Below are 26153 nucleotides of genomic sequence, written 5' to 3' on the forward strand. Positions count from 1 at the left end.
GTAGATATATGCCAGCACCCATGGACATGGACAAATAAGTCTCTAGCTAAGTGTTCACATATAGACCAATCTAATACGTCTGAAAATAAAAATACAAAAATATATCAAATCAAAGATTGGCCATTTACTTCCTCTACTTTCACTCACATATCCATTCCATTATTTTCATTGTTTAGGTGCTATTTATCTTCTAGAAATTTAGCAACAAACAAGACAGAGAAAGTCCCAGGCCTCATGGTGGTGGCAGTGGTCAAGACTCACTGTAAATACAATCACAAATAAATATGTAACCTTCTTTCCAATGTTTATAAGCACAATAAAAAAAAGAAAGCAGAAGAAGGAAACAGAGTGAAGAGTAGCATTTTGAAAAGGATGTTCAGGGAAAAATTCTTTTTTGAAGGAAAGTCATGAAAAACACAGGGGAAAACTATTCAAGCCAGAAGGATCAGCAAATTCAAAGACCTTGAGGCAAGCAACTTTGCTCACTGAAGGAAGTAAATGTTGTCTTGAGCAGAGCAGAGTGAGGGAAGGAGAAATGGTGGGGTATGAGTTGGAAAATATGCCAAGGGTGGAGGCAGTGGAGAAGTTGAGTGGGGATAAAGAGCAATACGGGTTTCATTCTAGCCTAAGGATCATCTGGATCCACTGGAGGGTTGTGAATAGAGATGAAACTATCTGACTTCTGTTTTTTAAAAATTAACTTCTGTTTTTTAAAAATGACTGTAATGTTACCAGGAGTCAGTTTGGGAGCAGGAAGACCATTTGGAGCAACAACAATGGTTCAGGTGACTGACAGTCAAGCTGGGCCAGGATGGTAGGCTGGAGTTGATGGGCAACAGTCAGCTTTAGAAACATGTTGAATGCAGAGCATTGAGACTTGCTGATGCCTTAGAAGGAATCTGCCCCGATAAACTGCTGACCAAAATAACACCTGAGAAAGCTGTATGTCAAATAACTGCTAAGAAGTTGGCATTTTTTTGACAAAGCTTTTTGTCTGATTTTACCAAAATACTTTGATGAATCAACATATTTAAACAGGTTCATAAACCTGGATATATTCTTAATATAGAATGATCCTTTCTGAATGTTACACATAAGGCTGCTACATTATAAGTGTGGCTATATTTAAATAAAATCTAATTTTCAAGGTATCCCCCACAGAAAAAATGGAAAATAGGACATAATGCTGCTATCTATCTCTGACCCTGGCCTTATTTTCATCATGTTTCTAAATATGTGAAAAAGATTCATTATAATATCTAAGGAGTTTCACAGAGAACTGTGACACCAAATAAAGACACAAGCTTAACAAATATTTCAGTCTTTAAAGAGTAACATGCAGGTATCATTTATGAAATACTATGCAACATGATGGATTACTGTCAAGAGGATTTTCATATATCCACAAGCTAAATTTTATTAGACTCATTTGTTTTCAGAATGAAGAAACATTCTGTTGATTTAATATAAAATGAATGTTCTCTCTATATATATTTACATATATATATTATATATATGTATATATTGAAGGCCACTGAGTTCCTTTCTGTAGCTTAGACCAGATGAGTCTTACGGAAAGAAGTTTTAAAGTCATGAAAATCGGAGTTTACTCAGGAAATACCGCTAGTGTTTTAATGAAAGTGCCACACATGCCCCTTCTGAAATTTAACACATGGAATGAACCTTCCCACATCTGTGGCAAACGCAGACTTTGCTGCCTTAAGGGCTTGGCATTTTCAGATAAAAAAGAATCAATGTCATTATACAGTGTCTCTCAAGAGTATCGTAATTATTCTGCATGCATACAATATTTATTTAAAACTTAAAATTAAACTTCAAGAGGTGGTCATTTGAAAGCTAGCAGTGAGTGAACGGATCCTGTATTCATGAAAAAGAGAATATTTCTTCTAAAAGTTGAGAAATAGATCAAAACGGTCTTTCCAGTAACTGGCACTTTAGTCATATAGATGCTTTTTATGTGTCAGATTTATTAATCAAGAAGGTCCATGGGAACGAGAGAAGGAAATCTTGAGGATGTGACTGTCGGTTTTTGATATGTCAGGTATAATTTTGTAACTGTGATTTTTGGATTGCAGTACACACACAGCATTGTACTGATGTTTGTGTATCTCTTTATACTCATCATTTGTGATGACTGGAAAAGAAGATAAGGCGGAGATGTTTTGATACGGGATTGAAACTTGAAACTACAGTCCTTCAATTTGAACGGTATTCCTGTTTCATCTTTCTTTTCATGTTACCTTTTTAACTTTTGCCACTGATGTAAAAGGAAAAAAAAAAAGAAAGAAAATTTGAAAAGATGCCAGATGTTGGTTCTTATCTGGGTGAAGGATCACAGAAGTAGAGGATAAAATATAGTTTGTAGTTTGTCACAGCAGCAGACTTATGAAGATCAAACGCTTGTCAACAACAACTGTTTGTCCTCCTATGGCCATCACAGAATTATTAAGATGTTGACATCTCTTCATAGTTGGTACATTTTGCCAAGATTGTAGTGTATAATGTTCCAATTAGTTTAGCAGGGTATATTCTGCAGGGATGAATACAGTCTTCCTTAATTGCTTTTGGCTGCTTCCTCAAATAAAAGTCTCTTCGTGGTACAAACACATCGGTCACTGTGAAATTCAGAATGGTATGCTCCCTTTTAAGTCATCAAAAATAACATGGAAACAGGAATTTCCAAAAGTCGAAGCGAAGCAGTTTATTTTTACAATGTTTGAACTGAGAATGCAACAAAACTGTAAAGTAAAAGAGCTGAGCCAAATTTTTGGTTATTATTTTACTACATTTGCCAGATAACCAGTTTGATGTTTTTCTCTGTTGGTTTTTGAGAATAGAGCAGCTGCTTGTGTGTACTTAGATTTCCTACTGTATGATACAATTCTTGGTGAAAATTCTCATCTTTGACCAAAGTTGAGTGACTGTTTACTCTTTTTTTTTTTCCTCTTCAACTCCTGCAGACATCAAGTCCATACTGAATGCCTACCAGCTTTGGTCCATATTCAACTCAGACTATTTCTGGGAAGTTTATCTTCATGAGGTCGAGAGCCAACAGCGCCTTTCAGAGTTTACAGTGACTAGTGCTTTGCAGAATTTCTCGAAGCTCCTTTCAGCTTAGTCTTTTAGCCATAATTGCCCTCAGTGGCTACATGAGGTCCGAAAGAATCCTGAGAGCCTGGGAGAAATTTAGAGTTGCTGTGTGGGCAAAAAGGAGCAGGATTCAAAAAGGAGGAAGAAAATTTGAAGACGAAAGTCTTGGTAGAGCTGTGAAGCCATAAAATATAAAGACATAAAGCTTCAGATAAACAATATATGTCTCTAATACTGTCAGAGGTTTTATGTGGTTTTAACTTTTTAAACTGAGACTTATATTTCTTTATATGCCAGACAAAATCACTTGAGGAAACCAAGTTAAACATATTAAATTCTGTGCATATAAACTAATAAAATGATACCATATTTATAAAGAGCACTTTACAAATTGTGACCTAATCTATGTAAGTATTGTAACTGCAAGTAAGTCTTAATTTGTCCAGGAGGTTCTACTTAATGACCAGTTCCCAGAAACATTAAAAAAAATAAAATAAAATACTTGTCAGAAGAAAAAGGTAATGACTTTTCCTATTCAGTTAGTTTGACTGAATTGAAAACTCAATATAATCTTCTAAACTGACTTATTCCTTTTACTATTTATGATTTTAATTTTCTTCAACTCTCTGAAAATAATAAATGCATGTAGTACTAAAAGGCTTACAACACACAAGCCAACAGTCCTTACTCTAACTCCTAATTATTCTGCTCTATAAGCATAACCACTTTCAGTGCCTAAAGGTGCTTCTCCTGAAGCTCCCATGTATATGTATGATATACATACAAGTATATCCAACATTTATATTGTATATCATACACATATATACACACACCAGAATACATGTATTCCTGTATTCATGTCTATCTCCATAAATAACATGGCCATTTCTCAATTTAATAATTATGGAAATGGTAAATTGACTTTTTGATTTGGAAATATAAAATTCACCTCCTCTTATGATCTCTCCCAATCTCTCAATATAGTAAAATTATAATTTCCTGGTTAAGGCAACAGTCAGTGTTTATACAACTATTGTTACACAACTAGTTTTTCACTTTGGGGCCAAAAAAAATGACTTTTGATTACAATTTTTTTCTAATAAAGATTGTTGTTTTTTTCTGGAATTAATATTAAATCATTATTTCCTTGCTTCTTTTTCAATAACTATTTTTCATTTATGTCTGGTGTGAAGTAGTTTATAAACTAAACTTATTAAAATAAAATACTCCAAAAATATACCAAAGGCCTATTAATATTTTTTCTAAGTGTTGAAATATACTAGAACACTAAGCAGTTCTATCGCACCCCGATTCCCCAACCAGCCCTCCACCTCTCTCTCTAACCCACATTCTTTTTTTCTTATAAACTTTTTATTTTATATTGGAGTATAGTCAATTAACAATGTTGTGAAAGTTTCAGGTGGACAATGAGGGGATTCAGTCATACATATACATGTATTCAGTCATACATATACATACACATTAGCCTCCCCCAAATTCCCCTTCCTTCCAAGCTGCCACACAGCATTAAGCAGAATTCCATGTGCTATATAATAGGTCCTTGTTGGTTAACCATTTTATAGCAGTGTGTACATAACCTTCCCAAACTCCCTAACTATCCCTTCCCCCCTGGCAACCACATGTTCATTTTCTAAGTCTGTGAATCTCTTTCTGTTTTATAAATAAGTTCATTTGCATCATTTCCTTTTGGATTCCACATATAAGGGATGTCATATGATATTTCTCCTTCTCTGCCTGATTTAGTTCACTCAGTGTGACTTACTTTACTCTCTAGGTCCATCCATGTTGCTGCAAATGGCATTATTTCATTCTTTTTATTTTTTTTTTAATTTTATTTTATTTTTAAACTTTACATAATTGTATTAGTTTTGCCAAATATCAAAATGAATCCGCCACAGGTATACATGTGCTCCCCATCCTGAACCCTCCTCCCTCTTCCCTCCCCATACCATCCCTCTGGGTCGTCCCAGTGCACTAGCCCCAAGCATCCAGTATCGTGCATCGAACCTGGACTGGCAGCTTGTTTCATACATGATATTTTACATGTTTCCATGCCATTCTCCCAAATCTTCCTACCCTCTCCCTCTCCCATAGAGTCCATAAGACTGTTCTATACATCAGTGTCTCTTTTGCTGTCTCGTACACAGGGTTATTGTTACCATCTTTCTAAATTCCACATATATGCGTTAGTATACTGTATTGGTGTTTTTCCTTCTGGCTTACTTCACTCTGTATAATAGGCTCCAGTTTCATCCACCTCATTAGAACTGATTCAAATGTATCCTTTTTAATGGCTGAGTAATACTCCATTGTGTATATGTACCACTGCTTTCTTATCCATTCATCTGCTGATGGACATCTAGGTTGCTTCCATGTCCCGGCTATTATAAACAGTGCTGTGATGAACATTGGGGTACACGTGTCTCTTTCCCTTCTGGTTTCCTCAGTGTATATGCCCAGCAGTGGGATTGCTGGCTCATAAGGCAGTTCTATTTCCAGTTTTTTAAGGAATCTCCACACTGTTCTCCATAGTGGCTGTACTAGTTTGCATTCCCACCAACAGTGTAAGAGGGTTCCCTTTTCTCCACACCCTCTCCAGCATTTATTGCTTGTAGACTTTTGGATCACAGCCATTCTGACTGGTGTGAAATGGTACCTCATAGTGGTTTTGATTTGCATTTCTCTGATAATGAGTGATGTTGAGCATCTTTTCATGTGTTTGTTAGCCATCTGTATGTCTTCTTTGGAGAAATGTCTGTCTAGTTCTTTGGCCCATTTTTTGATTGGGTCATTTATTTTTCTGGAGTTGAGCTGTAGGAGTTGCTTGTATATTTTTGAGATTAGTTGTTTGTCAGTTGCTTCATTTGCTATTATTTTCTCCCATTCTGAAGGCTGTCTTTTCACCTTGCTAACAGTTTCCTTTGATGTGCAGAAGCTTTTAAGGTTAATTAGGTCCCATTTGTTTATTTTTGCTTTTATTTCCAATATTCTGGGTGGTGGGTCATAGAGGATCCTGCTATGATGTATGTCAGAGAGTGTTTTGCCTACGTTCTCCTCTAGGAGTTTTATAGTTTCTGAGTTGCTTCTATGCTTTCAGAAGATCTTAGGACTCAACCTGGACTTATACCACCATTCCTTATTTCTGTATTTTTTTTTTAATCTCTTGGATATATTCTCTACTTTTTCCTCTCCTATTTGCTCTTTGAGCATTTCTTTGACACTCTTTTCCAAACCTTCTGAGAATATTTTCCAGTAATCATATTTTAAATTCTCATAGTTAGGTGTTGTTGTTTGATTATTTCTTTTCATAATAATATCCTGTTTCTTCCAGATGTGATATATTCTCTCATCAATCAGGATAGTAATAATAGTTCATTCAAACTGAAGAGTAAAGTACGTTTACAAATTGAAAAAGAAAAACTGGATGGCATCTCCCAGTATACTGGAAAGATTTTCAACATACATATTTACATGCAAGAATCTTTAAATGTCAGAGTCTATGGGTCCTTTTTTATTGGAGTTTATTTATGTCCATCCTAAAGGAAATCAGTCCTGAATGTTCATTGGAAGGACTGATGTTGAAGCTGAAACTCCAATACTTTGGCCACTTGATGCAAAGAGCTGAATCATTTTAAAAGACCCTGATGCTGGGAAAGATTGAAGGGAGGAGGAGACAGGGATGACAGAGGATGAGATGGTTGGATGGCATCACCGGCTCAATGGGCATGAGTTTGAGTAAACGGGAGTTGATGATGGACAGGGAGGCCTGGTGTGCTGCAGTCCATGGGGTCACAGAGTCAGACACGACTGAGCGACTGAAATGAACTGAACTGAACTGATTTATGTTCTCCAGGGAAGACTACTCTATATCCCTCGGGGGTGGGCATGTGGGTGCAAGATTGGCTGTCGGCATGACACTCTGGGGGTGCCAGGGAAGGGAGCTGGTATGGTTTCATGAATCATGTGACCCCTGCGCCCTGCATTATCTCTATCCTCCAAAATACTAAATATCCTGGACTGTCACATTTCTGGTGCTTTCCCCAACTCCCACCCCATCAGAGACTACAGCCCTGGTATTTGAGGGTAAGGTCAACAGGGAGAAGTAGCCTGGAGGTATGCCACGTGTCTCCCCTGTTCTCTAAACAGTAAAGAAGGCCACTTTTCATATTACTGTGCCTGATATTAGACTTCAAAAGCTTTGGTAGGCACTTTATTAGGTAAAAGGTTTTAGTTGTCTCAAAAGTTATTCTTCTTTATTCATAAGATAATTGGAATTGCACTTCGAGGTAAAACTTTATTGAAAGCTTTATGGCTGACCAGGTGCATTAAACTAAATACTTTTCCTTCACCCACCAATTTTGTAATTTTGTTAAAGAAAGGAGGACTTTAGTTTTTTGAGTGATTTTTTTCTCCCTCTAATATCCCATGCTGCTTATTGCTCATGTTTCTATTATCCCATATAGGCTGTAGGGTTTCTCTCCCCACCCAGGGGCCTCACAATAGACTTGCCAAATTGTAATTATCATGGCAAATCTTTTTGTTCTGACAAATAATACCTACATGTTTTATTTTATCCCATTTTCTGGAGCTACTTAGTTGAGTCTAAGTTTTCAAAAGTAATCACTAGTCTTTTTGAATCTTGGGAGTGTATTTCTTTAGACCTTGTAATATGCACAGTGTAAAACCATTTAAAGTTATGTTAATTTTTTTTCTTAGAAATACTATTTCAAATAATCATGCAGAGGAAAAAAAGTGAAAATGACTATTTATATCAACTGAGGACCTCAATGAGAGTTGTTAAAAGGTTGAGAAATAGAAGCTATAAAGGAAAGTTTAAGCAAAAGAACAAGATTATTAGGCTAAGAGAATGGTCCAACTACCCACCATTCAAGAGCAGCATAGAAAAATAATGACTTGCTGTTCTCTAGACCTAGGGAAGATGTAAGAAAAGGAATTAAGCTTAAAGTGAAATGTGAAAATTATGAAACTTTATGAGATGCTTCAAGGCTGAGTTTCACTAATACTCTAATGAAAAGGAATGAAAGTGCAGGTGAGGACTAACTAGATACTGAGGTTAAAAAAGATGATTCTGAACATTGCCTACAACTGAATTATTGCTTAGGACCCTAAGATTACCCCCAAAACAAAGACTTTCACTTATTCATAAAAAATTATAAAAGGGACCAATTAATTCATTTGGCTTGACAAAACTATTTAGTTAAATGTCCATCTCCATTTTTTAATAAAACAAGGAAAAAACCTAGGGAAAGAAACAAGATGTGTGGGTATGTGTATATGTGAGTGGGCATTTGTGGGAGTGTGTATGCGCTGTGTCCACACTATGAGGGACCCATGTCAAGGCAGAGCATATGGACTGTATAGGTTCCAAGACCACCATCACTACATGTGTCTCATCTTCTGGAGTCTCCCTGTTTAACCCAGTGACTTCTGGAGGGAAACATGGGCCTTCAGTCCAGCTCCCGTGCATGCTGGAGGGCCCCTTCAGTATTCCTTCTTTTAGACACACAGAGCAGTTTGGCTCCACTAGGATAATTGTATAACAAAGCAAAGACTGACTTGGCTTTCTTAGTGCTCTTCATACATTTTTATTCTTGAAATATAATTTAAAAGCAGCAGAATTTTTCACTTAGCTTTCTCATATACATATACATAATTTACCCATTTGAAGAATACAGTTCAGTGGTTTTTAGTATGTCCATGGAATTACTCAACCACCACCATAACCTAATTTTAGAACATTCTATTATTTCAAAAAGAAACCTAGTAACTTTTCTAAGGATTCTATAGAAGTTTTCATGAAGTCCTTTAGTTTCACCAAAAACTATTGTATTTTTTTTAACAGACATATCTACTTTAAAAAATGAGTGCTGTCTTTCAAGTTGACAACATGAACTTGGCAGGAAATGTAATTAATATAAATATCTGAATTTATACCTTTGATAGCGCCATATCTATCACAAATTAGGACCAAAACTAATTCGACTGCAACAGATTACACAAAGAGTTGTTATACAGAAGATGAGACTAGGATTTCTAAGCATTTTCCTATTCAAATATAATTAGATTAGGATTAAAAGGCGTTAAAAAACATTCAAAAAGAGATTCAGAAAAGATGATGGATGACCTGTTCTGTTTTTTCTCCCAGGAGAGCTGTAAAGTAACAGAAAGATCCTTTTGGCTCTTTTCTTTCACACTCTGTTAGGATACAGCTGCTGTGACAAACACAGCCGTGAACCCAGTGGCTGAGACATTACAGTCCTGAGAAGGGTGAGTGGTCCAGAAAGGTTACACACCTCTATTTCTATGTGAAGAAATCATTTAGGACCCAGATGTTTTCCATCACAGTGCTCCACTATCAGCCAGGGGACTCAAAGCTGGCTCCTATGGACTGACTAGTATTCTTCCCCCAAATCCCATGTTGAATGTCTAACCCCTGATGCAATTGCATTTGGAGACTGGGCCTAAAAGGAGGTGCCCCCGTGCATCCTCAGTCACTCACATTTCTGACTGTGACCCCATGGACTGTAGCTCACCAGGCTCCTCTGTCCATGGGATTTCCTAGGCAACAATACTGGAGTGGGTTGCCATTTCCTCCTCCAGGGATCTTCCAACCCAGGGATCAAACCTGTGTCTCCTGCATTAGCAGGCAGATTCTTTACCACTGTGCCACCTGGGAAGCCCCCTAAAAGGAGGTGTGTGTGTGTTGACCCTTTGTTGACCTTTCAGTCATGTCTGACCCTTTGCAACCCCATGGACTATAACCTGCCAGGCTTCTCTGTCTGTGGAATTTTCCCGGCAACAATATTGGAGTGGATTGCCATTCCTTTCTCCAGGGGATGTTTCTGACCCAAGGATCAAACCCAGGGCCTCCTACACTGCAGGCAGATTCTTTACCCTCTGAGCACCAGGGAAGTCCCCTAAAAAGAGGTAGTAGAGGTTAAATAAGAAAGGGCTTTAATCCCATAGGACTAGCACCCTTTAAAAAAGAGGAAAAGACACCAGAGAGCTCTCTTTCTTTCTCCCTGTGCGCAAAGGTGAGAGGGCAACTAACTACAAGTGAGAAAGAGAGGTTTCACCAGAAACCACAGCTGACAGCAGCCTGATCTTGGACTTCTAGCTTCCCAAATTGTGAAAAAATACAGTTTTGCTCTTTAAGACATTCAGCCTCTGGCCTTTTGTTACGCAGCCCTAGCAGACTAATACCATAGATTAGCAGTACTGGATCCTTGTTACTGTATACAGGAAGGGGGAAAAAGACACAACGGAGAATAAGAAGCTTCTTTTAAAGGGTATCGTATAGAAATTGCAAACATTACCTCTGTTTGCTTCTCATTATCCAGAATTTAGACACTTAACTATAAGGAAGGCAAAGAAGTATCCAGTATATTCACACATTGCTGCTAAAACTGTGCACATGTGTGTGTAACTATAAGGCAGAAGGAGAAATACATACTGAGGACTTAGTAGTCTCTGTAACAAATGCTCTTCCTCCCAGTTTTAGCATCATTTTCAAGGTACTTCTTCGTTACCCAACAGCTTCCAGAAAAACGATTGTAGATTTGGTTTGTTGATATCACCCTGTGCCCTCAACTTTGATATTTGATCCAGATTTTCAAAAATTGCATTTGCAATCCTGTTTTGCTCTATGTTTTTATAGAGAATTCTGATCTTACTAATTCATACTAAAATATTTATGAGTGATAAGTATGTGGTACTGTGATGGCGCTTAGCCATTTGCAAGCCTATAACTGGATAGTTTGTGTGTCCGTTTGCACGAAGAATTAGCTCCTGTCTCTAGCAGGTTGTGCTGTTGAGACGTCCAAGAGGGAAGAGAACTCGGGAGATTACAGGGAACACATGCGTTTCCTCTATGCATGCTTATGCGCCTTCCCTTTGAAGGTTACTTTCTACGTACTGTCAGTGACTGAACCAAGGCCCAGGGGAGCCACGTTTGAACAGCTGATTCACTTGCAGCATTGTCCTGAGCTCATATACCCTCAGACTGTGTTGGCCCCCTGCTTGTCTGTCCATACTTTGGGATTCATTTATAATCATTTTACTCCTAGCAGCCAATGAAAACGTCTAGCACATAGCAGACGTGAATGAGAGGACCTTCAGAACTGATATCTTTAATTAAAATCATAACACTCCCCAGGTTCATATCTGAAGACCACATAACACACAGTATTTTGATAATGAAATTCAGCTGGTACTTTCTATAATGGCTCTTCTTGGATAGAAGCCAAGTGGATTCAAGTTATACCAAATTTGATTATGTACCAGGAGGTATTATCATGAAGCTTTAAATATACAATTCAGCTTCTGCACTTCTATTAGGAGAGCCAGAATTGATTTAATTTTGTGAAGGTCAAGGGGCAATTGCAGTGGATGTGTGTGAGGGGGCTTGGACAGGGAGTTCAGCTTCCCTGTCGTCAAATATGTCAGCAGTGATGATCCTCAAGCTTCCTCAACCAATAGGGTGAGGAGCCAGTGGTGATTCCATGAGCAGGAATTGGTGAGAACACAGAATTCCTGGGGTGGACTTGATCTCCTGAGAGCTTCTCTCTTTGACAGCAATAGCCTCATCTCAGGGTCAGCAAACATTTTCTGTAAATATCAGTGTCTTACTATTCCGTAAATAGTAAATATTTTAGGCTTTGTAGGTCCTAAGATCACCTTTACAACTCAGCTTTGCCTTTGTAGCAAGAGAACAGTCAGAGAAAATGTGAATGAATGTGGACACATGCCAATAAAACTTTATGTACTCGGGACTTTGAATTTCCTACACTTTTAGTATGCCATGAAATATTATTATTCCTTTGATTTTTGTTTTCAACCAATTTATAGATGTAAAAATTATTTTGCTCCCAGGGCAAAGCCAACCCCTGGCCTGGTTTCTTCTTCATTCAATGAGCAATTATCCAGTGACTCCCTGTGCCAACCACTGTTCTCAGTGATAGGAACGCTGCAGTGAACAAACAGGAGAAACTCACTGCACCACAGAGCTTACACTCTACATTCATCCACTGACACTGCTCATCAATCCGGAAAAGAGTCACCAGAACAATGCTGGGTTACAGTGCATGACTCTGGTACAAGATTCCATGTTCAAATGCTTGTTGAGCCACTAAGTAATTGCAGCGACCATTCTGCAAGTTCAATTTCAAGCATGTTCATTGTGCCTAACTTTATTATATTCCTTTGACATTATATTACATCTCAGTTATTCCTCATTCCTTGCACAGTGCCTGGCACAGAAGAGAGATTCAGTTCCATCCTTAATTGAAGCTAAGATGCTATCAGCATTATTTTATGGAAAAAAACAGCTCAAGAAAAAAGTTGCTAGTGAACTCTAGGATGGTCATCACTGTGAGATGCACTTACATTTCAGAGCTGTTCAAATGGGAAAAAAGAAATGTGAGACAGACTCCATGAAACAGGGTAAATGTTTCCTAAACAAACGGTGTCCCTATCCCCCTTCATTCTGAAAAGGTACAAGAGTAATTTATAGCGAGGCACAAGGAGAGCCAAAATCAAAACTGAGGGCCGTGAGAGGAATGCGGCGTGAGGTTGCCACCCTGCATTCTGGTGTCTCTACCGCCTCTGTGTGCTGGAGATGGAGATGCTTGTTCCCTCCTCACAGGCCTTGCTTGCCTTCCTGAAGGTTCCAGAACGCTCTCATAGGCAGCCTTGCCTCCTTCTTGCCAGTCTGGTGGCGAGTGGTGCAGAAACATTTTAATTAATGGTGAACTTCTTAAAGTTGAAGTGCAAACAATTATAGCTTAATTTTACTTTCGGCCTCATTTTCGTCATTTACATTCTCTCCTCCCTCCCCATTAGATGACTTCTTTCACAGTCTGTAAAGCTGTCTAATGGTTCTGCTCGCGAAAAAAGGGCGTTGTTTCTCTCTCCCGCAATTAGAAGCTGCAGAGAGACAAAGAGCTCTTCTGATAAATATCTCCAGAGAAGTCCTTCCAAAAGGCCTCACTCTGGAGAATGATACCCCCCCTTTTTTTTCTTTTCCCTGAAAGGTGCATGTCTTCCCCATAACAACTGTTTGCACACAAGACTCTGAGAAAGTTCATAGCACACATCACAAGTACATCTGATATGTAAGTGAAGTGATCTGTAGCGCTGCTAATTAGACCTAAATTCTTGATTTACTATTTATAAAACAAAATTGATTATTACTTCATCAACAACATTTAAAGCATCATTAAGAGAGGTCTGCTCCAGCAGCCTCAGGTTAAATTTTTTAACAAGCACTTTAGTTGCTAATCTGTGTTATTGCCAACATATGTAAACTTCCTAATGCTAATTGCATTCAGCTGTGAATCAAACAATGTCTAATTCTCTTCAGGATTAATTATGCACATGTGCCGCTTGCATTCCTAAACATGGTTCTCATAAATAATAAGAGATATATCTAAGCAGATGGGATTTTTCCAACTAAATGATCTGTTTATCATGAATAAAACAAATGACACATACTAGACTTCAAATGCAGAGTCACTGCAACTTCAAATATTTTTAGCATTAATAATTATCCCAACAATCGTTGGTGTGAATACATTTTTTGAACAACCTAGCAGCAAACAATGTTTGCTCACATGCTATATTTATCTCTTACAACATTAAAAAAAAAAAAAAAATTTGAACGGAGAACCAGAAACAGGGTTGTTTATTTTATGCACTGACTGGGTGAAGATAATTGTACACTGTAAAGATTCAAAGTCTACCAGTCTACCTTCCCCAGGGAGTTCTGTTTAAATGGACTTGGTAATTAGGCTGACAAAACGTTACACATTTGTCTCACTTCCTAGAACAGAACAGGTTGGTGAGCATCTTTCCTAGCATTACAGGGCTAGAATCATTTCAATAGTTTCATTTGGTTCTTTGTTCTGGCAACAAAAATAATTTTGAAAGAAAGTGTACTTCTGTAACGAAAAAAAGAGGAGAAAGAAATACAGGAAAATGTATACAATTGTTAGTAATCTATCCTATTTCTATGGGGTTATTTTTTGTTCATTTACATAGTGTACCCATAGTACCTGCATATTAATATGAACCAAAGTTGAATCGGAAAGCCTTGGCATTCCAGAGAAGATTAGAATATTTTTAAGGAGGGAAATCCTTAGCAGCTTCTTCTAAGGCTGAAAACTTAATACCAATCCTGGCACTTTCTCCCCTTCTCTTATATACTTTCTATCTCATAGTGACCAAAAATGCATTTCTTATCTATGATCATTTTTTACTGGATTTTACTAGGTAGCTAAGCTGATTGATAAATTATTTAAATTATGGCTCTAAAGCTAATATAAGCATATGTAAACTCAGAATACAAAAAGACTCAAGTTTGAATCATGTCTCTGCTACTTGACAGCAGCATGAACATAAAAGTTACTTAACCTCATCATGAAATTTCTTTTCTTCACCTCGAACACAGAGAAACACCACCTCCTTTACAGGCTGTTGTGAGGATCTGAAAGATATTCTCAGTTCCTAGGTCTAACTAGTCGAAGGTGTTCAGCTAATGTTAATTTCTTCCTCTTCTCATTTCCCAACATACTATTTAACTCTGAGCATTCCCAAACAGACCCTTAACCAAAAGAGGATCTATGGAATGTTCAGTGGCAGATAGAATGAGCAAGAGGAGACTTTCTGGTCCCTCTCAACCTCCCCATAGTCAACTGTTTCCTACTTGACCTGTACAAAACCTCCTTTGTCCTAAATTGTACAATTCTTAGCTCAATCACAGTCTACACACTGCTTAAAAGCACAAAATTTGTGCTTCTACTGGTGAAATAACATAACAACACCATGCGTTTCACAGGAACATTCAACAACATGACCGAGATAATACAGTGATAAATTAAAACACTGGATCAAATACTGATTTCAGTCATCAAACCTGACAAATTAGGTTAATGGAACTTGTGGCAATGACTGTTTGAATTCTTCTTACAATCAAACATTTTTGGCTAAGAATTCAGCCAAAGCCCTTCCTTATGGTTTCAAGAAGACATCCTTGGATTCTGAAGGAGCAGCATCTCATATCACTGCTTTGGAGGTGATGGTGTGAATGTGGTTAAAGGCAGAAATAGAATGTAGAGGAAAGTGTTCTTTGGCACAAACCATTTTGTCTCAGACCTTTCATACATTCTCACCTCTCCACATCATTTATATTGCACTGGGACTCCTTCTCATCTCTGTCCTCCTCAGTTCAGTCACTAAGTTGTGTCCGACTCTTTACGACCCCATGGACTGCAGCACACCAGACTTCCCTGTCTATCACCAACTCCTGGAGCTTGCTCAAACTCATGTCCATTGAGCCGGTGATGCCATCCAACCATCTCATCCTCTGTTATCCCCTTTTCCTCCTGCCTTCAATCTTTCCCATCATCAGGATTTTTCCAATGAGTCAGTTCTTTGCATCAGGTGGCCAAACTACTGGAGCTTCAGATTCAGCATCAGTCCTTCCAATGAATATTCAGGACTGATCTCCTTTAGGATGGACTGGTTGGATCTCCTTGCTGTCCAAGGGACTCTCAAGAGTCTTCTCCAGCACCACACTTCAAAATTATCAATTATTCAGCCCTCAGCTTTCCTTTTGGTCCAACTCTCACATCTATAAATGACTACTGGAAAAATCATAGCTTTGACTATATGGGCCTTTATCGGCAAAGTAATGTCTCTGTCTAATATGCTGTCTAGATTGGCCAAAGCTTTTCTCCCAAGGAGCAAGTATCTTTTAATTTCATGGCTGCAGTCACCATCTGCAGTGATTTGGAGCCTAAAAAAATAAAGATTACCACTGTTTTCATTGCTTCCACATCTATTTTTCATTAAGTGATGGGACCAGATGCCATGTTCTTAGTTTTCTTAATATTGAGTTTTAAGCTAGCTTTTTCACTCTCTTTTTTCATTTTCATCAAGAGGCTCTTTAGTTTCTCTTCACTTTCTGCCATAAGGATGGTGTCTTCTGCATATCTGAGGTAATTGATATTTCTACCGGTAATCTTGATTCCAGCTTGTGCTTCATCCAGCTCAGCATTTTGCATAATGTACTTTGTATACAAGTTAAATAAGCAGGGTGAAAAAAAAAAATAAGCAGTGTAAAAATATACAGCCTTGATGTACTCCTTTCCCAATTTGGAACCAGTCTGTTGTTCCATGTCTGGTTCTGTTGCTTCTTGACCTGCATACAGATTTCTCAGCGGGCAGGCAATGTGGTCTGGTATTCCCATCTCTTTAAGTATTTTCCACAGTTTGTTGTGGAAAATCCACACAGTCAAAGGCTTTGACATAGTCAATAAAGCAGAAGTAGATTTGTTCTGGCGCTCTCTTGCTTTTTCTATGATCCAATGAATGTTGGCAATTTGATCTCAAGTTCATCTGCCTTTTCTAAATCCAGCTTGAACATGTGGAAGTTCTCAGTTCACGTATGGTTGAAGCCTAGCTTGGAGAATTTTCAGCATTATTTTGCTAGCATGTGAGATGAGCGCAATTATGTGGTAGTTTGAACATTCTTTGGCATTGCCTTTCTTTGGAATTGGAATGAAAACTGACCTTTTCCAGTCCTGTGGCCACTGCTGAGTTTTCCAAATTTGCTGACATATTGAGTGAAGCACTTTAACAGCATCAACTTTTAGGACTTGAAATAACTCAGCTGGAATGTCATCACCTTCACTGGTTTTCTTTGTAGTGATGCTTCCTAAGGCCCACTTGACTTCGCATTCCAGGATGTCTGGCTCTAGATGAGTGATCACATCATCTTGGCTATCTGGGTCATGACGATCTTTTCTGTACAGTTCTTCTGTATATTCTTGCCATCTCTTCTTAATGGCATTTGCTTCTGTTAGGGCCATACCATTTCTGTCCTTTATTATGCTCATCTTTGCATGAAGTATTCCCTTCGTATCTCTAATTTTCTTGAAGATATCTCTAGTCTTTCCCATTCTATTGTTTTCCTTTATTTCTTTGCATAGATAATTGAGGAAGACTTTATTATCTCTCCTTGCTAGTCTTTGGAACTCTGCGTTCAAATGGGTATATCTTTCCTTTTCTCCTTTGCCTTTCACTTCTGTTTTCTCAGCTATTTGTAAGGCCTCCTCAGACAACCATTTTGCCTGTTTGCAGTTCTTTCTCTTGATCCCTGCCTCCTGTACAATGTCACGGACCTCCATCCATAGTTCTTCAGGCACTCTATGAGATCTAATCACATGAATCTATTTGTCACTTCCACTGTATAATCCTAAGGAATTTGATTTAGGTCATACCTGGATGGTCTAGTGGTTTTTCCCTACTTTCTTCAATTTAAGTCTGAATTTGGCAATAAGGAGTTCATGGTCTGAGCTGCAGTCAGCTCCCAGTCTTGTTTTTGCTGACTGTATAGAGCTTCTCCATCTTTGGCTGCAAAGAATATAATCAATCTGATTTCAGTGTTGACCATCTGGGGAAGTCCATGTGTAGAGTCTTTTTTTGCGTTTTTGGAAGAGGGTGTTTGCTATGACCAGTGAATTCTCTTGGCAAAACTCTGCCTTTGCCCTGCTTCATTTGTTTTTTTTCAAGGTCAAATTTGCCTGTTACTCCAGGTATCTCTTGACTTCCTACTTTTGCATTCCAGTCCCCTATAATGAAAAGGACATTTTTTCTTTTTGGTGTTAGTTAAATGGTCATCATAGAGCTGTTCAACTTCAGCTTCTTCAGCATTACTGGTCAGGGCATAGACTTGGATTGATGTGGTATTGAATGGTTTGCCTTAGAAATGAACAGAGATCATTCGGTTGCTTTGAGATTGCACCCAGTACTGCATTTTGGACTCTCTTGTTGACTAGGAGTGCTACTCCATTTCTTCTAAGGCATTCTTGCCCACAGTAGTAGATATAACGGTCATCTGAGTTAAATTTGCACATTCCAGTCCACTTTAGTTCATTGAGTCCTAAAACGTCAGTGTTCACTCTTGCCATCTCCCGATTGACCACTTCTAGTTTACCTTGATTCATGAACCTAACATTCGAGGTTCTGTGCAATATTGCAGGTTCTCATGCAATTCCAGTTTCCTATGCATAATCCATCATCCTGGCGTTGGACAATTTTTCTGTCCTCATTCAAAATGTGACTCATCTTAGATTAATTGGCAACCAACTTTTCAGATTTTTCAAGTATCATCTTTCTATCTCTCTCTATTTTCTCCTTAGTCAACTTTCTAGACTGAGATTTCACTGAAATATCCAGTAGAAATCAAAACTAAAAACAAAGTAAAAATAAAACAAAACAAAACAAAAATCTGGACTTAGTCCTGCCAGTATTTTCCTTTACCTGCCAATAATTTCAGTATAGTTTTCACTCATATTTTTAAAAAAAAGCAATGTAGGCATTCATGGCACTGAGATATTTTTAAAGTGCAATTACATTCAAAAGCTACAGTTCCCAAGAAAGTATTTCAGTTTTTCATCAATTTAAAACTAAAATAGTTATGAATTTCACCCTGCTTCAGTCTCCTCATTTGTAACATGGAGAAAAAATTTGTAAATATCTTATGATTTGGGGGACTAAATAAAATAGTAATTGTAAATGCTTAGAATAGTGTGTGGCAACAAGTGCTTAATAATTATTTTCTTCTGTTATTATAATTAATAACTTACAAATTCAAGTAACCCAAACCCTGCCACAGTTTTTTGACCTTCATATGAGTTTCTCACTAATCATGAATTTCAGTTAGTAACCTAAGAACTAAATATTGCATGTGGATTTTTAAACATCTAGGTGCCCTTAAAATTGAAAAGCAACCACAAACACAAAAGGAAGAAAAGGAATAAGACACTGGATTAATGAAGGAAATGATGCTATTGGAGACTCTAGTGGCTACACAATATATCTGCCCCAGGCATTGAGCTTGAGGCTGTTTTTATGTTTTCTTCCATCACTTTTTCTCTGGGTTTATGCCCACATGTAAATGCAAGATCAGTCCATTCTCCTCTACATTAGTGTCTTGACAGACTTGATAAGGCTATTCATGCTGTTCCCTAGAGTTTAATAATTGCCAAAAGATGCATTAAATGATAACACTGATGGTGAAGTACTTTAAGTCACTCAATTCTCTCATTTTGTAACAATTAATTTCATATCCTTCCAAAAACAATTTCAACTGCTTGGCACAGAGCATATGGTACTTAATATTTTACTGACATTTAAACAAATCTAAATTTGCTGGTTTCATTAAATAGCTTTACACTAAAATTCATTTAATTTCAAAAACGTATGTTTGGCAATGAACATGCTATCTTATGTAACCTAAAGGGTACATGGATAGTAGGCTGTGGCCCAAACATATTAGATATCTTGCTAATGGATGCCGGAAAATTTCTGCTCTCTAATATCAAAATTTTAAGTCTGGGGACTTAAAGTAAAAATAAACTTAGATGAGAAACAAACTAGTTTCTATATGGCCTATTTGAAATATGAAAAGGGAAAGCAAATAAAATTTTCTCTACCCCTTTAGCTTTAATTATAAAAAAATATTTTCCAACTCCTCATGCTGCTGCTGCTGCTTCTAAGTCACTTCAGCTGTGTCTGACTCTGTGACTCCATAGACGGCAGCCCACCAGGCTCCCCCGTCCCTGGGATTCTCTAGGCAAGAACACTGGAGTGGGTTGCCATTTCCTTCTCCAATGCATGAAAGTGAAAAGTCAAAGTGAAGTGGCTCAGTTGTGCCCGACTCTTCGCAACCCCATGGACTGCAGCCTACCAGGCTCCTCCGTCCATGGGATTTTCCAGGTAAGAGTACTGGAGTGGGGTGCCATTGCCTTCTCCACCAACTCCTCATAGATATTACTAAATTACTATTTGTGAGGTCCCAGTGAAATGAAACAAAAGATAATCTTCAGTTCAGTTCAGTTCAGTCGCTCAGTTGTGTCCAACTCTTTGTGACCCCATGAATCGCAGCATGCCAGGCCTCCCTGTCCATCACCATCTCCCAGAGTTCACTCAGACACACGTCTATCGAGTCAGTGATGCCATCCAGCCATCTCATCCTCTGTCGTCCCCTTCTCCTCCTGCCCGCAATCCCTCCCAGCATCAGAGTCTTTTCCAATGAGTCAACTCTTCACAAGAGGTGGCCAAAGTACTGGAGTTTCAGCTTCAGCATCATTCCCTCCAAAGAAATCCCAGGGCTGATCCTCAGAATGGACTGGCTGGATCTCCTTGCAGTCCAAGGGATTCTCAAGACTCTTCTCCAATACCACAGTTCAAAAGCATCAACTCTCTTAAACGCCTTTAAAAATTATTTTCAGTTTTGAGTCATCAGATAAATGTATATTTTCTTTTATTTGCCTCAATGGATAGTATCCTATGATTTCTAAGGTTTCTTCTAGTTTAGAATCTTTGATTCCTGTTTCTTCTAAAATATTAAACTTGGACATACATTATTTTGGTCAATATTTAATATAACTAGTATTAAGTTGACATTCCAAATCAGTGGGAAAATAGATAGATTGATTAAATTTTGTGAAAGTATAGACTAGATACCAAACTGTATTTTATAATGCTTAAGTCTAATGTAAAAAGTTATAAAATAATTAGATAAAATTTAGAATGATATTCAGATAATACTGGGGTAAGAAGTTTTTGCCAAACCCAATTTCAAAGGCAAAAGTAGCTAAAAGAAAAATGACTACGTATAACTACATAAAAATAAAAAGTTTCTATTTATCAAGAATGATAAATGACTAACTTGATGGACATGAGTTTGAACAAGTTCCTGGAGCTGGTGATGGACAGGGAAGCCTGGTGTGTTGCATTTCATGGGGCCGTAGAGTTGGACACAACTGAGTAATTGAACTCATAAGTGACTTAAGGAAAAGTTATTTGTTGGAAAAAGGTTAAGATTTCTGTTATATAAAAAATATGCAATATTTATAAATCACTAAGAGAAACAAATGAGACAAACCCCCCTATAGAAGAATAAGCAAAATATATAAACAAGTAATTAATGATAAAAGAGAAGAAAAACGGTTACACATACATGAAAAAGATATTCAGCTTCATTTGTAATATAAGAAATAAATATATAAGGAAAAAATGTATACTGTGGTTTTCAGATTAGAAAGATGAACAATATTAATGTTTATATTAATAATATATGAAAAACGGACATTCTTATATGTGGTTTTTCTCAGTAGAAGCAACATTATTTGGAGGGCTATTTGGCTGTGAATATCAATAACCACAAAAATGTCCAGAAAAAAAATGACAATGAGGAACTGCTCCAGATTAAAGGAGACTAAATAACAGTGAACACAGTGTGAATCCTGGATGTATGCTGGGGCAAGAAAGTAGATGGGTCGAGGAACTCCAAAGAACTTTGCTGGGAAAGTTGATAACATTTAAATGTAGATTCTGGGTAGTGTGTGTGTGCTTATTTGGTCCTGTCCAACTCTGCAATCCTCCAGACTGTAGCAGCCAGTCTCCTTTGTCCTTGGGATTCTTCAGGTAAGTATACCTGAGTGGGTCGTCATTTCCTCCTCCAGGGATCTTTCTGACTCAGGGATCAAACCCATGTCTCCTGTGTCTCCTGCATTGCAGGTGGATTCTTTACTGCTGAGCCATTTGGGAAGTCCCGAATTTGGTAATTTTATTGTGGCCCTGTAGCAGAACCTTGTTGCCCTTGGGAAAAAGAGGCTGGAGTATTTAAAGGGTAAGGGAGCAGAATTTTATCAGCTTACTCTCAAACTGGAAAATGTGTGTGTGTAAAGGATGGGGGTGGGAGAGGGAGGGAGTGAGATTCAGAGCACAAAGCAATGGAACAAAGGGCAAAATGGCTAAATCTAGGTAAAATATAGAGTTCCTTGAATGAGTCCTGCAACTTTTCTGTAATTTGAAACTATCAAAATTGAAAGTTAACAGAATAATCTTAAAGTGTACACCCAATGAACCAATACTTTCACTTTGGGAATTTCTCTGAAGGAAATAATCATGAATTTACAACAAGGATATTTATTTATCACAATGTTATTTATGATGGTAAGAACTGGAAACTAAACCAATTTGCTCAACAAATTCATTGAAGGTACTTATCTTATGAGGTATTTTATGTAGCCATTAAATCTTATTTAAAGCAAATGTTCATTAACATGGTAAAATATCTATGAAATGATGTTAATTTTAAGGCAGAATGTACTAAGGCAGAATACTTTGCTTTAAAATGAATTATTTGTTAAAATCGGTAGGTATATACTAATTGTATGTAAAAAAATCTTTATTTTTATCAAGTTCTTTCTTTAAGAAGGGCAATTTATATCCTTTCTGAAAAACATATCAAATAATTAACAACAGAGATAAAATAGAAGATGCTTTTGAGGCAAATGTCAAGGATTTCTTACATTTTGAATGTGTTGTGTTATTCATAAGGCTAAACAATGACTTCTTGGGTTCTCGGAAGTTTTGCATTTCTGGGTCACTTTCTCTATAAAAAATCATATGAATCCAGCAATTCTACTTTGGGATATTTTTCCAAAGAAAACGAAAACACAACTTTGAAAAGACATATGCACCCCTATGTTGGCTATAGCATTATTCACAATAGTTAAGATACGGGAGCAACCCAAGTGACCAACAATAGATAACAGATAACAAAGATGCAATATGTATAAGCAATGGAATATTACTCAGCCTTAAAAGAGAATGAACTCTTGCCATTTTGTAACTATGTAGATAGATCTAAAGGGTATTATGCTAAATGGAGTGTCAGAAAAAGACAATTACTATATGACTCCACTTATATGTGGAATTTAAAAAACAAAACAAATGAACAAATAGAACAAACCAGAAACAGAGTCTTAGATACAGAGAATAAACAAGTGGTTGCCAGAGAGGAGAAGGACAGAAAAATGATTAAAATAGGTGAAGGAAATTAAGAGGCACAAACTTTTAGTTACAAACTAAATGAGTCATAGTAATGAAATGTACAATGTAAGAAATATAATCATTAGCAATTTAACATCTTTGTATAGTGACAGATGGTGGTAATTAGACTTATCAAAAATCATAAAAATATTATTGTATACTCATACTTTTATAAAGCTGGATATATTAAGATCATATATTAAAATATTTTCTATTATGTAAAAGTTTATTTTTTAATTCTTATTTTTAAAAAAAATTAAAATGATTTCATGAGCTCCTTAAAGTACTGTGGGTTCTAGGCACTGCGTCATCTATTGTGCTTAATGGGTAAGTTGAACCTGATTTCATCTTCTCTACTTGGTGTATCTGCTGGCTCATGAGGCATCTACAGTAGTACTTCTCAAACTTTAATGTGACTGAAAATCAGAGAAATATTGCTAAAATGTAGATTCTGATATAATAAATACAGGGTGAGATGAGAGTCTGCATTTCTGACAAGTTCCCAGACAATGCTAACACTCCTGGTCTGTCGACCATCTTTGGAGTAGCAAGGTGCTAGGATGTGGTTATATTCACGATGCCTGGGACCTCTATATGTTCATATATTATTCCTCAGCATTTGTGCTGTCTTTAAGTGCTATCTTTTATCCATGGTCATTTTTTCTTATGCATGCAAAAATATCCTTTCCTGCCTCCTTCACATGTACCTATTTACCTAGGGACATAGACTCATTCCCAGATGCATACCTGTATCTGAATCTGTACCTGGATGAAGGCATGAAAACTTATTAGCAGAGATCATGTCTTTGTGGTGGAAATCTAGATGATATTAAAGTCATTTGTGTACCTTACTCTTTTGCCAACTTCTCTTCATTGAACATACATCAATTTTATAAATAAAAATACTGTATATCATAAATAGACATGTCTACTATAAATATAGTAGACAGACTTGCCTATGAGTGTCCAGGAGTTTCCAGCGGAGGAATGGGTCAGAAGTGGCTTGCTACAGGGTTGGCAGGACAGAGTACGGGGAGTGTGAGCACAAGATCTTTTGAAGGAAGTCACCATTATCTTCATTACCTCCACCATAGTTTGGCCTCAGGTCAAACAACAGGGAGGGAACAGAGCCCCACCCATCAATAGAAAATCTGATTTAAGACCGAGCATGGCCCCGCCCATCAGAGCAAGACCCAGTTTCTTCCACAGTCAGTCTCTCCCATCAGGAAGCCTCCATAAGCCTCACATCCTTATCCCTCAGAGGGCAAACAGAATGTAAACCACAATTGCAGAAAACTAATCCAACTGATCACAGGGACCACAGCTCTGTCTAACTCAATGAAACTATGAGCCATGCCATGAGGGGCCACCCAAGACAGATGGGTCATAGTGGAGAGTTCTGACAAAACTGGTCCACTGGAGAAGAAAATGGCAAACCACTTCAGTATTCTTGGCTTGAGAACTCCATGAACAGTATGAAAAGGCAAAAAGATATGACACTGAAAGATGAAATCCCCAGGTCAGCAGGTGGCCAATATGCTACTGGAGATCAGTGGAGGAACAACTCCAGAAAGAGTGAAGAGACAGAGCCAAAGTAAAAACAATGACCATCTGTGGATGTGACTGGTGATGGAAATAAAGCCTGATGCTGTAAAGAACAATATTGCATAGGAACCTGGAATATTAGGTCCATGAATAAGGGTAAATTGGAAGTGATCAAACAGCAGATAACAAGAGTGAACATCGATAGTTTAGGAATCAGTGAACTAAGTGGAATAGAACGGGTGAATTTAACTCAGATGACCATTATATCTACTACAGTGGACAAGAATCCCTTAGAAGAAACGGAGTAGCCCCCACAGTCAACAAAGAAGTCCGAAATGCAGTACTTGGGTGCAATCTCAAAAGCAACAAAATGATCTCTGTTCATTTCCAAGGCAAACCATTCAATACAACATTAATCCAAGTCTATGACCCGACCAGTAATGCTGAAGAAGCTGAATCATTCTATGAAGACCTACAAGACTTTCTAGAACTAACATCCCAAAAAGATGTCCTTTTCATTATAGAGGCCTGGGATGCAAAAGTAGGAAGTCAAGAGATACCTGGAGTAACAGGCAAGTTTGACCGTGAAAAAAAAAAGGGAGCAGGGCAAAGGCTAACAGAGTTTTGCCAAGAGAATGCACTGGTCATAGCAAACACCCTGTTTCAACAATGTAAGAGAAGACTCTACACATGGACACCACCAGATGGTCAATACCAAAATTAGATTGGTTATATTTTTTGTAGCCAAAGATGGAGAAACTCTATGCAGTCAGCAAAAACAAGGCTGGGAGCTGACTGCAGCTCAGATCATGAACTCCTTGTTGCCAAATTCAGACCTAAATTGAAGAAAGTAGGGAAAACCACTAGACCATCCAGGCATGACCTAAATCAAATCCCATAGGATTATACAGTGGAAGTGACAAATAGATTCATGTGATTAGATCTGATAGATACAGTGCCTGAAGAACTATGGATAGAGGTTTGTAACATTGTACAGGAGGCAGGGATCAAGACCATCCACAAGAAAAAGAACTGCAAACAGGCAAAATGGTTGTCCGAGGAGGCCTTACAAATAGCTGAGAAAAGAAGAGAAGTGAAAAGCAAAGGAGAAAAGGAAAGATATACCCATTTGAACGCAGAGTTCCAAAGAATAGCAAGGAGAGATAAGTAAGTCATCCTCAGTGATCTATGCAAAAAAATAGAGGAAAACAATAGAATGGGAAAAACTAGAGGTATCGTCAAGAAAATTAGAGATATGAAGGAAATACTTCATGCAAAGATGAGCACAATAAAGGACAGAAATGGTATGGACCTAACAGAAGCAAATACCATTAAGAAGAGATAGCAAGAATACACGAAGAGCTGTAAACAAAAAAGATCGACATGACCCAGATTACCAAGATGCTGTGATCACTCGTCTAGAGCCAGACATCCTGGAATGCGAAGTCAAGTGGGCCTTAGGAAGCATCACTACAAACAAAGCTAGTGGAGGTGATGGAATTCCAGTTGAGCTATTTTAAATTCTCAAAGACGATGCTTCACTCAATATG

The sequence above is a fragment of the Bos indicus x Bos taurus genome, chromosome 4 (assembly GCF_003369695.1).
Source record: "Bos indicus x Bos taurus breed Angus x Brahman F1 hybrid chromosome 4, Bos_hybrid_MaternalHap_v2.0, whole genome shotgun sequence".
Lineage (NCBI taxonomy): Eukaryota > Metazoa > Chordata > Mammalia > Artiodactyla > Bovidae > Bos > Bos indicus x Bos taurus.